The sequence below is a fragment of the Episyrphus balteatus genome, chromosome 2 (assembly GCF_945859705.1).
Source record: "Episyrphus balteatus chromosome 2, idEpiBalt1.1, whole genome shotgun sequence".
NCBI classification, from domain to species: domain Eukaryota; kingdom Metazoa; phylum Arthropoda; class Insecta; order Diptera; family Syrphidae; genus Episyrphus; species Episyrphus balteatus.
In genome coordinates this window covers 43,287,506-43,300,923 of record NC_079135.1, presented here as the reverse complement: position 1 = coordinate 43,300,923, position 13,418 = coordinate 43,287,506, and the positions used below count along the sequence as shown (strand labels likewise).

General features: G+C 30.0%; 1 protein-coding gene across 1 annotated transcript in view; it reads right to left on the bottom strand.

Moving 5' to 3' along the window:
* The window catches only part of LOC129908795 (klarsicht protein), a 443,345-nt gene that overhangs the window by 390,475 nt on the left and 39,452 nt on the right, over positions 1-13,418 (bottom strand). The gene's annotated exons all lie outside the window — the stretch shown is intronic.

Here is a 13,418-nt window from a genome sequence, read left to right as displayed (position 1 = left end):
AAAAAAAATCAACAAATAGTGGAGAATAAATTTTGTGTTGAATTTTAAACAACACTTAACAACTGTGTTCAAGCTTAAGATTGATAGTTATATTGATGGGAATTAATTTAATTTGTGTTGACAGTGACTAATGGTTACTTTCAATTAATGTTTGCGGAATGCGAGCAGACAATGTTTAAAAAAAATTATGTTGCAGCATTCAAGAAATAATTTATTAAAGTTAGAAAAAAGCCTAATTTGACGTACCACCAAAGACCATTTATGTTGCTTATTTTCATTCTTTTACTGACGTAAACGAATTTGCCAAACAAAAAGAATACATCAAAACACTTAATTTTTACTATTTAATTTTATATATTAAACACAAATTAGTTAAACTGCCAACAGCTCTACTAATCATCTAGTATTATGCTAATTTCTCTAAACGTTGAAATTAAATTTAATTTGATCTTTTCATTAAATTATATGCCATTAGCAACGCTTAATGAGATCCATTGTTAACTGGTCGATTTCTCTCAAGGTCATTATAAGTAAATTTCGCTTTTTAATCTTTTTAAATTTGTCATGAGATTGAAATGTATACAGAAGCCAGATAATAACTTAATTTTTAAAAACAATCATTAATTTTGTTTTGTTTACAAAATTAAATAATAAATACAAAAGCATATAAATTTGATGATCTTTGCACTAAAATCATCGATATTTTAATAACAATAAATCATTCATTAAAAAGAAAAATGAGAGAAATTTCTATAAATAACTTTTTTCGCTTCATTCGTCAAGCTTAGGATAGGTTTTTAAGTTTCATTAATGTGTGGGTTTTGTTGATAGCGAAAAAATGTTATAAAAAGATTTAAATCGTATAAACAAATTCGGATACATGCTTTTTTACTATCGTTTTGCTTTTAATATTTGTTGAATTTTTCCAAATATTACTTTTACTCTAAGAAAATGAGGAGTACCTATTTTGTTTCCAGTGATATCTTTTAAGCTAATATTTTTAGAAGATGGTAAGATTGTTTACACATTTCCAGCTGCCTGATTTTTAAGACAAATGTGTTAGTTATTGCAAAAGTTTTAGAATTTTTTCAGAACTAAGGCTTTAGAAAAATTGGACGGTAATGTGGAGAACTTCTGTGGCTAGTCTGGGTTTTTAGAAATAAATAAACCTAAACTGAAATTAAAATGAGGTCCAATTTTAAGACTCAGAGGTGCATAAATTCTACAGGAAACAGATGGCGAATGTGGGACAGAGTTGCATTCTCAATTATTCGTGTAACCCGTGTGTGCTTTTTCTTAAAAAAAAAAAAATAACTAAACATGAATTTCACTGCGTTACAAAATAAAAATCACTGAGTTACAAACTCAAAATTATAAGTAAATTGCAGAAGTCTCCAATTTGAATGCGGTTTTCATTGTTGTTTGCAACTTGTTCAAAATTTTGAGGGTATTTGGGCAAAAATTATTTCAGATTCGAATTCAGCACGTCAAAATACATAAAGATAGGCAGGGCTCCGTGAAGCCAGAACTGCGACCTCAAAATTTTTGAACCAAATTTGTCTAATTCGTTTGTCCACCGTTTGTCCATGTTTGTCCACCCAAAATTTTCGTTTGTCCACCCTTCAAAAAAATTTTAGAGCAAATTCTTTTTTTTTATAGGAAGTCTGAAAAATGAAAAATCGTCTAAAACGCTCAAATTTTGAGATAGACGTATAAAACCAACTGCAATCGTTTGTCCACCTCGAGTTCTATGTACACACCAAATATTATCGTTTTTCCACCCCCCGTTTAGGAGCAATTCCAAAAACAAATTTTGCACTGAAAAATTGAAATTCCCCTAAAATCCCCAAAAATCAATTTTCATCAAAAATTCAAACTGCTGTCGTTTGTCCACCTCGAGTTCTTTAAGTATACCAAAAATCATCGTTTGTCCACCCTCCGTTTAGGAGATATTCCAAAAAGAATTTTTTTTATAGCAACTCAAAAAAAAGTACGCATACACCACAGTGTACCTGTACTGAAAATTAAAAAGTCCTCAAAAATTATTATTTTTTGAAAATTCAAACGGCAATCGTTTGTCCACCTCGAGAAATGGATACAAACAAAAAATCATCGTTTGTCCACCCCCCGTTTAGGTGATATTCAAAAAACAAAATTTGTACTGAAAAATTCAAAGTCCCATAAAATCTCCAAAAATTGACTTTTTTCAAAATTTCATATTTCTGTCGTTTGTCCACCTTGAGTTCTACACGTATAATAAAAATCGTCGTTTGTCCACCCTACGTTTAAAAGATATTCAAAAAACAAAATTTGTACTGAAAATTTCAAAGTCCCAAAAAATCTCCAAAAATTGACTTTTTTCAAAATTTCAAATTTCTGTCGTTTGTCCACCTCGAGTCCTATACGCACACCAAAAATCGTCGTTTTCCACCCTACGATTAAAAGATATTCAAAAAACAAATTTTGTACTGAAAATTTCAAAGTCCCATTAAATCTCCAAAATTTGACTTTTTTCAAAATTTTAAATTTCGGTCGTTTGTCCACCTCGAGTTCTATACGTATACCAAAAATCGTCGTTTGTCCACCCTACGTTTAAAAGATATTCAAAAAACAAAATTTGTACTGAAAATTTCAAAGTCCCATAAAATCTCCAAAATTTGACTTTTTTCAAAATTTCAAATTTCTGTCGTTTGTCCACCTCCAGTTCTACACGTATACCAAAAATCGTCGTTTGTCCACCCTACGTTTAAAAGATATTCAAAAAACAAAATTTGTACTGAAAATTTCAAAGTCCCATAAAATCTCCAAAATTTGACTTTTTTCAAAATTTCAAATTTCTGTCGTTTGTCCACCTTCAGTTCTACACGTATACCAAAAATCGTCGTTTGTCCACCCTACGTTTAGGAGATATTCAAAAAACAAAATTTGTACTGAAAATTTCAAAGTCCCATAAAATCTCCAAAATTTGACTTTTTTCAAAATTTCAAATTTCTGTCGTTTGTCCACCTCGAGTTCTACACGTATGCCAAAAATCGTCGTTTGTCCACCCTACGTTTAGAAGATATTCAAAAAATAAATTTTGTACTGAGAAATCGAAAAAAAATATTACGCATATACCAGAGTGAAAATTTCAAAATCCTCAAAAATTACTTTTTTTTCAAAAATTCAAATTTCTGTCGTTTGTCCACCTCGAGAAATGGATACAAACAAAAAATCATCGTTTGTCCACCCTACGTTTAGGAGATATTCAAAAAACAAAATTTGTACTGAAAAATTCAAAGTCCCAAAAAATCTCCAAAAATTGACTTTTTTTCAAAATTTCAAATTTCTGTCGTTTGTCCACCTCGAGTTCTATACATATACCAAAAATCGTCGTTTGTCCACCCTACGTTTAAAAGATATTCAAAAAACAAATTTTGTACTGAAAATTTCAAAGTCCCATAAAATCTCCAAAATTTGACTTTTTTTCAAAATTTCAAATTTCTGTCGTTTGTCCACCTCCAGTTCTACACGTATACCAAAAATCGTCGTTTGTCCACCCTACGTTTAGAAGATATTCAAAAAACAAATTTTGTACTGAGAAATCGAAAAAAAATATTACGCATACACCAGAGTGAAAATTTCAAAATCCCCAAAAATCCCGTTTGTCCACCTCGAGAAATGGATACAAACAAAAAATCGTCGTTTGTCCACCCTACGTTTAGGAGATATTCAAAAAACAAAATTTGTACTGAAAATTTCAAAGTCCCATAAAATCTCCAAAATTTGACTTTTTTCAAAATTTCAAAATTCTGTCGTTTGTCCACCTCCAGTTCTACACGTATAATAAAAATCGTCGTTTGTCCACCCTACGTTTAAAAGATATTTAAAAAACAAAATTTGTACTGAAAATTTCAAAGTCCCATAAAATCTCCAAAATTTGACTTTTTTCAAAATTTCAAAATTCTGTCGTTTGTCCACCTCCAGTTCTACACGTATACTAAAAATTGTCGTTTGTCCACCCTACGTTTAGGAGATATTCCAAAAAGAATTTTTCTATAGCAACTCTCAAGAAAATACGCATACATTGCTTAGTAAAAATAACAAAAACCCCAAAAATTTTTTTTACAATAATTTTAGCACTAATTCTTATCCAAATAACTTAGCACTTTAATTTACCATACTAACTTAAACTATTTATATGAACTAAATACAGTAGCCCAAAAAATTTAAGGAACAAACAAAATTCGTGATTCTTTTTTTAGTGATTTTTGAAAAGCTGTTTCTCAATGAAAAATAATCGTATCATGACAAAACAAAAAGCATGTGAAAGCTTCATTTTTCTGGTTTTACAATTTTAGAAGTAAAGATTTTATTTAAAATGGTGATATAGAAATAGAACTGTCTTATTTTCTCTTAAGGAAGTGAGAAATTTTTTTTTGATAAAGTCATTTATTATTTTTTGAAAGGCTATTCATTTAGCTTATTTGTTTTTAAAGACTTCATTTTTAGTCTTCAAACAAATATTCATACTCTTGAATTAAACTATTCATACCTCAACAACGGATCACTTTATAAAAAATGAAAGGATACATTTGAAATACCTTAACCATTTAATTTTCAAAAAAAAAGTAAGTTAATAAAAAAAATTTTCTTACTGCAAAATTAAAAATTGTCAAACAAATGTTTGGCGTTTCATACCATTTTTGGAAACTTTTTTTCATATAATTAGATAAAGTGAACCTAGTACTGAGAGAGTACTTAGTTATTTGAATAAGAATAAGCGGTAACATTTTTGAAACAAAAATTTTTAGGGGATTTTATGGGACCTTGAATTTTTTGTTTTTTTAAATATCTTCTGAAAGTAAGGTAGACAAACGACGATTTTTGGCATACGTGTAGAACTCGAGGTGGACAAAGGACAGAAATTTGAAATTTTGAAAAAAAGTCAATTTTTGGAGATTTTTTGGGACTTTGAATTTTTCAGTACAAATTTTGTTTTTTGAATATCTCCTAAACGTAGGGTGGACAAACGATGATTTTTTGTTTGTATACATTTCTCGAGGTGGACAAACGATTGCCGGTTGAATTTTTGAAAAATAATAATTTTTGAGGACTTTTTAATTTTCAGTACAGGTACACTGTGGTGTATGCGTACTTTTTTTTTAAGTTGCTATAAAAAAATTTTTTTTTGGAATATCTCCTAAACAGAGGTTGGACAAACGATGATTTTTGGTATACGTAAAGAACTCGAGGTGGACAAACGACAGCAGTTTGAATTTTTGATGAAAATTGATTTTTGGGGATTTTAGGGGAGTTTTAATTTTTCAGTGCAAAATTTGTTTTTTAAATTGCTCCTAAACGGGGGGTGGAAAAACGATAATATTTGGTATGTATATAGAACTCGAGGTGGACAAACGATTGCAGTTGGTTTTATACGCCTATCTCAAAACTTGACCATTTTAGACGATTTTTCATTTTTCAGACTTCCTATAAAAAAAAAGAATTTGCTCTAAAATTTTTTTGAAGGGTGGACAAACGAAAATTTTGGGTGGACAAACATGGACAAACGGTGGACAAACGAATTAGACAAATTTGGTTCAAAAGTTTTGAGGTCGCAGTTCTGGCTTCACGGAGCCGATAGGCAGGTCCGGTCTAACGTATTGGCACTTTTTTTTTTGCGGGACTGTGTTATCATGGACAAGAAAAAAATGTATATCCGAGCAACCAAAAACGATATCAAACTTTTCAAACGTAGTTACAACGAATAATATTTTTTTTTTATTAAGACTGTAACAAATTTTCTACCATTAGTATGAATAGAGAAATTAGTTTGTCATTTCTTCAATTGTCCCAATAAATTGAAATTTCTTTCTCGAGTCAAAAAATCATAACTTCCACAATTTCTGACTGATTTTGATGAATAAAAGCTTATTTGATTCAGCATAACTATAAACAACAATTAAAAAAATCACAAAATGTAGTTTAAAACGGTCGCCGAATTCTAAAAAACGCGGAAAAAATGTTGTATAGGTACTTTGAGATTCAGTCCATAAAATTTACACACGATTTGGTGCTTGAGCATTATATATAAATATTTTCAAAATGAACTAGTACTCCTCTATTTAGAATTGTAAAAAAAATCTAAAATTGACCGAAAAATGACTGAGTAAAAAATCGTTGAAATCTAAAAACATTGAAAACGCTTTTTTGACGATAACTTGAAATATCGAGGGCCTATGAAAAAAAGGAGATGGGGCAAAATTATATGGGACCTGGGCCATGAGCGTACTAATGTACGCTGAGACTAGTCTCAAAATGAAGCTGGAGGTTAGAATATTCAATCTATGAATTTTTTTTCAAATCGTAAGTCAGGTTCTTGAGATACAAGGCTCCAAAGTTTGTTCTGATAACCCTAATTTGTCCCTTTTATATGCAAATATCATGAGAACTACAAGAGGTATATTGATGTTTTTGATGTCAAATGAAAGGTTGTTAAGTACTAGTAAAGGTACTAACCTTTTAAACAATATAAAATACATATTACACAAAACAAAGAAACGGCGAAAAAATAAATACAAGTAGAATATTAATTTGAAAAAATCGATTCATGTTCGACATTAATGGCATTTATTTTCAAATTAAATATGCTTGTAATCGGCACGTACGCATGTGTAGTTATAAAACTGTTTTAATTTTTTAGAATGCGATTAGAACCGGTTTAGAAGCTTGTTTATTTGTGTTATGTTATGTGGGGAAAACCAATTGGTTAATACACTTTTCAAAAAAACTTGGGAGATCACTTATAGAAAAGGAACGGATAAGATGTTGTTATTTTAAAGAACAACTTTATTAGAACATTGGTTTATTGTATTTAATTCCATTTTCATTAATTTCAAACTATATTTTAAACTAAAACAGAGATAAAAGTGGATTTATCGGAAACCTTCTTTAGTACGTATTTTGTAATCTAGTTTATGTAAACAAAGTGTAGCCCAGAGTTCATCACAAGAAATTACAGTTTTTGTGTCTCTCTAACATAATTTGGTCAAATAAGGACCAGTTGTACAAACGTGGTTCAGCCTCGGATCAGGAATTTAACCCACCGATTTTGGCGGATTAGTTACGGGTCAACTTCGTTTCATGCATGGATGTGGCTATTTTTACGTATTTTTACATATGTGGTTCAAGGTACAAGGTTGAACCAGTGCTAAACAGCAACAAAAAATTTTAAAATAATATTTTAATTTTTTTTATTTGTTCGCCGTTTCTTTGTTTTGTGTAATATGTATTTTATATTGTTAAAAAGGCACTAAAACCACCTTTCATTTGATATCAAAAACATCAATATACCTCTTGTAGTTCTCATGATATTTGCATATAAAAGTGACAAATAAGGGTTATCAGAACGAACTTTGGAGCCTTGTATCTCAAGAACCTGACTTACGATTTGAAAAAAAATTCATAGATTGAATATACTAACCTCCAGCTTCATTTTGAGACTACTCTCATTAATGTACGCTCATGACCCAAAAACGCCCCATCTCCTTTGATGTACTCTGTAATACCTACAACCTCTGGTAAGTCACTTCCAAAGTAATTAACAAGATTTTTATTTCGTAACAAAGTGTTATTTAACTTCTCAGAAATTAGTTAATAACCTTTTCTTAACATCACAGTTAAAAATCACTTCGTAGTTTCGACGAATGGTTAGTTTAAACGTACTAAAAAATTAAGGTTAGCTTTCTGTTTCTAGGGTTAAAAATCTAAAGTCATTTGGAATTGCAGCCACTCCAGTAAAGTTAATTGACTGAAATTTTGACTACGTATGACCAAGTTCATTAAATGCAAAAATATCAGTCAGTAGGTAGTACTTAATTTTTTGATTGACTGAAAAACAACTAATTAACTAAAAGATTAAAGAATTTTTCACTGACTAAAAGACTAAAACCAGTTAAAAATGATTGTCGCTAATAAACTTTAAAATTTTAATGCCAGTATAAGCATCTGCAGTTTTACAGCCATATTTCTCTTAGTTATTTTGTAATTTACAAGACTTTCTACATTAAATCTTAATACAGTAACAATTTTCAACAATACCATTAACTTACGGTACCATTAAATTTCTTCTAATTTTTTCTAAAAAACTAATCCAAGAAGTTCACATTACCCGCCTAATCTACATTGCCAGAGGTTACTCTAATGGCTTAAGGCACTAAACTTTTTCAACAACAAATTGAGTTATGTTTATGTTTTCTTAGGAAACACAATAAAACTTAGAAAAAAAAATTTGTTGATAAAAAATGTTGTTGATAATATTGGGGTTGTCATGTAAAATGATATAAAAACTTAATATGCCCAAAAAGAAAACCGCGCAAAAATTCCATTCACTATAATTTTGTGTTGCATTTATGTTGCACATAATTTAACAACATTAACCTAAACTGGCATATGAGCTTCTGCGCCAGTTGCTGCTGTTGCAGTTGCCTGCATGCGTGCCGATCAAAGTGATTTTCAAGAGGTTGTAATGAAAGTATCGAAAAATTGTCGATCCAGTGGAAAATTAAAAAGAAGAAAAAAAAATCTATCCATAATGTATTCGTTATCTCCTTTGAGATATTTTTCATGCTTCGTTTTTGGTATTCTTGATAATGATTGGGGGATATGCTGCCGAAGCCCTTAAGAAATGCTGGGTCATTCATCCATAATTGATTGAAGTTGAAGTGTGTTGGCCTTAAAATTAAAAGGAAAAGAAAGAAAACAAAACAAAAAACACCAAACTACTTGAAAAGGAACAAAATTCCAGTTTGAAATACCCGGGGTTATGTGTCAGCTCAAAATTTGGGAACTGAATTTTCTTTTATCAATTTAACTTGTTCTTGGTATTTATTGCTTTTTCATGCAACAACAACTTTTGACACATTTGAACTCGAATAATTTTATCCCGATTTTTGTGTTGTTGTTAATTTTTCATTCCCACACATTCTTTGTTTCTTTTTTTTTTTAAAGAATTTAAAATAATCACTGTACATTATAGAGAATATCAATGTCACATAATAATTAAGAACTCATGCTTTTCTAATCAAGCATTATTCAAGAATTACTACTATCTACGGGCTGCAGCACCACGGACACATAGACGACAAACATTCACTTCGGGAGAGTGAGTAATTAGTTCATGACATTTCCATTAGATGTTCCAAGTATTTCATTCACATGCAATCGATAGATTAGCGCGTTACATTCAACAAACTATACTATTTCTGGTGCTGGCTGCTGTTGTTGCAACTTTAAAAGTGCGACAACGATGACATGACGCATTGGGTAGAAAATGTTGGACATTGGGATAAAATGATTCAATTATTGGAATGAAATGGATGAAGAGAAATCATGGAAACTATCGTCTTAAAACTTCGCAGATCATTTAAAAAATTCATGCACTCAGTTCAAACAAGAGTATTTTACCAAATAATAATTTTGAGAAAAATATGGGTTTAAGAAAAAATATTTTTTAGGGAAGGTTTACAAATATACAATGTATTGATATCTTCTTTGGTTGCTTAAATATTAATATTTAAGGTCTTCTCGATTTTTCTGACCCGTTATAACTTTTGACTTTTAGGCCAATTTTCTGTCAGAAATGCGTATTAAACATAGTATTTTTTAAATTTATTCCTATGAAGAAAACACTTATAAATAAAAATGAAACTCACAAGTTTTCTTTAAAATCCAAACATTGTTAAGATATATGGGAAAAACTGCACCAGGTAAAAAAATGTGACTTTTTGTTTAAAAGCCTTAGAGTTAGAAAATATCATTTTTGTTGTTTAAGATAATTTTTAATAAGAATACAGGTAAACGTCCTCCTTGATTTTGTATGCATGATTGAGCCCCAATTATATATGGGCCAATCCATCGTCACGGGTGTGACAATTTTCACTGAATTCTATGGTCACAAGCAAGTAGAGTACCGGTAGAACCGGGTGATTTTGTGCTGGCGGGTGACTTTGACTTTGACATGGACACTTTTTTAAAAAATTGTTAATATATGAAGGACTTGTTTGATTTTTTCCAAGTTTCTTTGTAAATTCGTATAATTTGATGAATTCAAAAGTGATCATACTAGCTTTATTTAATTAATATTAGATATTAATTTATACTAAAATTTAGTTTTCTTAAAAATGCTTTAAAAAAAAATCACCTGAAAATGTTGGATGGTTTGAACATGTTGCAGAAATAGGATTGCAAAATGACTTTAACTCCGATATGTGTATTGTTTTGCAAGTTGAATTAGTTTTATTCTACCCTTGCAACTATTTCATAAAAATTAATTTTAATTTTTTGTTTTTTTTTTTTTTTAATCAAATAAAAACCGACAATTCTGTGTACGAAAATAAAAAAAAATACCCACATGTTTTAAAAAATCTGCTCTTTCATTTGGGCTGGGTTAGAATGACGTGCTACTTGTAGTTGAACTGGAAATATAGCAAACGTCCTACCGGCCAAAGTCACCCGGAATGGAGGGTGACTTTGGCCACCTATATTTTGGCATTTATCTATAGAACTGTTGGACAGATTTCTTCAAGATTAATCATACCTATAGAATGAGCGAAGTAGGTAAATTGGTTGAAATCTTCATTAAAAAAAAAAAAATTATTGCAGAAGTTATTCACATTTGAATTTGAAAACGTGCCAAAGTCACCCGGTTTTACGGTAGAGTAGGACATAGAAAAATACGTCAACTCATTTATTTTTGAAAAAAGATAGGATATTGTTTACTGTCACGGGTGAGTAAAAAAAGAAGCTTTTTTTTAATAAGGTATTCGCTTATACGGTCTCTGCAAAACTATTTCAAATTTGTATTCAAAGCTTTCTACTTAGTACATAATTCGTGGCTTGTATAACACTGTGTTACAAAATAAAAATCATGTCAATTACTTTGGAAATGACCTAGCAGAGGTTGTTGGTATTACTGAGTACATCATATTTCGGCACTTGAAATTTTTCGTAGAACCTCAAAATTTTAAATTATCGTCAGCAAACCGTTTTGCAATGTTTTCAGATTTCAACGATTTTTTACTCAGCCATTTTTCGGCAACAAAAATCGATACCAAAATTTTTTAAACGAATAACATTTTTTCTAAAAATTAAGATCATCAAAAATTTTCTACCATTATTATGAACAGAGGAACTAATTTTTCATTTCTTTCATTGTCCCAAAAAATTGAAATTTCTAACTAATTTTGATGAATTAAAACATTTTTTATTCAGCATAAATAGAACAATAAAACTGTTAAAAAAAAAATTCAAAACACAAAATGAAGCTTAAAACGATATCCGAACTCTAAAAAACGGTGAAAAAAATGCTGTACTTTGAGATTCAGCCCATTAAATCTACACCCAATTTGGTGTTTGAGCATAGTAAAAAAATATTTTCCAAAAGAACATGTACTCTTCTGTAACTTAAAAAAAATCTGAAATTGGCCGAAAAATGGCTGGGTAAAAAATTGTTGAAATCTGAAAACATTGAAAAACGGTTTTTTTGACGATAACTTGAAATTTTGAGGGTCTATGAAAAATTTCAAGTGCCAAAATATGGTGTACTCAGTAATACCTACAACCTCTGCTAGGTCACTTCCAAAGTAATTGACATGATTTTTATTTTGTAACACAGTGTAATTAATAGCAAATAAATAAATATATTTTTAAAAAATGGTTATAAATGTGACGGGTCGGAAAGTGGACCAACTTTTTGTCACGGATGGAACATGTGCGAAATTATTTTTATTAAAAAGCATTTGCTTAGAATAAAAGAGTCTTCAAATTTACTCTTTGCTTGAAAATATAACATACAAAAATCTTATCGTAAGTAAATGATTTTCAGCTTAAAAGTAATTTTATTCCAACTTTATAACATAATTTGTCTCACTATTCTTTGGCTAGAACACATTTTTTTTATACATCTAGGACACAGACATTTGCTTTGCTATACAACACACTGCAAATACTAGTGTTGTTGACCGCAGTTCGATTCAAGTCGATTCTATTGGTTCCAAATCGGGTTTCACTTCGATTTTGATGGCAATAATTAATATTGCATTTGTCACATTTGCAGAACGATAAAATTGTAATGCTATCAAGTAGTTATTTTTTTTTTTTAGGTATTTGTATTTTTCTACTTTTAATTAAATTACTGAGCTACTTTTTTGCATCACAGACATTAAAGAAAGAGAGAAATAGTTGAAGAGTTATCTCAAGTTGTTTAGACTATTTGAACGATGTTATTAATTAAATGAATTGACTTATATGCATTGATTTTGTTTGGTTTTGCTTCTGAGTTTAAAAATTATTTTAAGTGCTCTATTTAATTGAATTGTGGACTACATTTTTCATGAAGATAATTATACTAACTTAAGTTGTTATTAAAATTGACTTGTGGTGACTTCTGTTTTGAAAATATTTCATTTGAATTGGTAGGTCTATCGAACTTCTTCGAAAAATTCTTTCGTGTTATACAATGTTGAACTAATATTTGAGAAATTTTGATGTCTCTTTAAGTAACTCGTAGATACTATAAATAAACTAAGTTTTCAATAGTTTTTAGATTGCTTTTTGATCTAATACTTCAGTGACAGTGGGGGCCAAAAAATGACTTTAAATTTTCTTAAAAACGTCAACAAGTCAATACTAATATATTAGAACAATATCATCATCTTATTCAGCCCTATCACTAATTCCATCGTAATAAATCTCCGCACGGAGAGCTACGTCCCGATCTACGACAAGCTGTCATCACTTTTAAAGCTTTCTAACTCGTTTTCGAAATAAGCTGTTTAACGTCAAAACGGAAAGTCAGAGCAAAAATGCTTGGAAAAAAATATATTCCTTGCATGTGACAAATTTGAATTCGTTCAGTACTATGTGAGAATAGCCGAGCGGTCTAAGGCGCCAGACTTAAAGAGAAATATTTTGCCTGCATAAAAGGTATCTAAGAGGTCTGGGGTTCGATATTCGATTCCGGCTTCGGGCAAGACTTTTTTTTATTTTTTATCTACATTTTAAGAGTTTTAATAAATTTTGCAGCTATAAATTGCAGTAAATTTAGTAAAAGAGCGCTAGTTAGTAAAAGAAGTGATTAATTTTGTTACTGGTAAAACCACAGTTAAGGACGTGTTTAAAATTTGAGTAGGTATCTATCTAAATGCGTATTTAGCGATTGATTTATTAGTAAGGCGCATGTTAATAAATATTTTATAAAAAACATTCTAATGGAATTAACTTTTTTCTTTTATTTCAATTGGCTTTTTATACAAGAATTCCTATCGAACCAACTTAACAACTCAGAGAGCCTTTGAGTTTGGTCATTATTTGTTGTTTTTGAACTTTAAAATAAAACAAATTATAATTTTTAACCAAAAAAATTGTAAATTTCTTCACAC